The sequence below is a fragment of the Miscanthus floridulus genome, chromosome 1 (assembly GCF_019320115.1).
Source record: "Miscanthus floridulus cultivar M001 chromosome 1, ASM1932011v1, whole genome shotgun sequence".
Lineage (NCBI taxonomy): Eukaryota > Viridiplantae > Streptophyta > Magnoliopsida > Poales > Poaceae > Miscanthus > Miscanthus floridulus.
In genome coordinates, this window is record NC_089580.1 from 48449006 (window position 1) to 48449425 (window position 420).

Here is a 420-nt window from a genome sequence, read left to right on the forward strand (position 1 = left end):
AAGGATGGACGACAAGGTTAAGGATAACTAGTTCTAAGTGTCGATTGGAGTTGGAGAGACACTTAGAGTAGTTTAGGACTTTGTTTTTTTCCTTTGGCCGTACTATGAAGGGGGGTATGAACGGGTAGCTTGACCTAGTTGAGTCCAGTGAGTTAGGTGTGGTGCACACTTGTTAAAACTAGCTCTAGGTAGCTCCTATGAATGCCCAAGATCTTTTGGAGCAAACTTCATTCACATATGTTCAGAAGTTGGAAGTGAATAGAGGGTCAAACACTGACCGGACGCTGGCTCCGGTGCGACCGGACGCTGGCCGCAGGGTCCGGTCAGTTCATTTGACCGTGAAGATCAAGTCTGGTGTGACCGGACGCTGGGAGGTCATGTGACCGGACGCTGAGGGCCAGCGTCCGATCGACTCCAGTA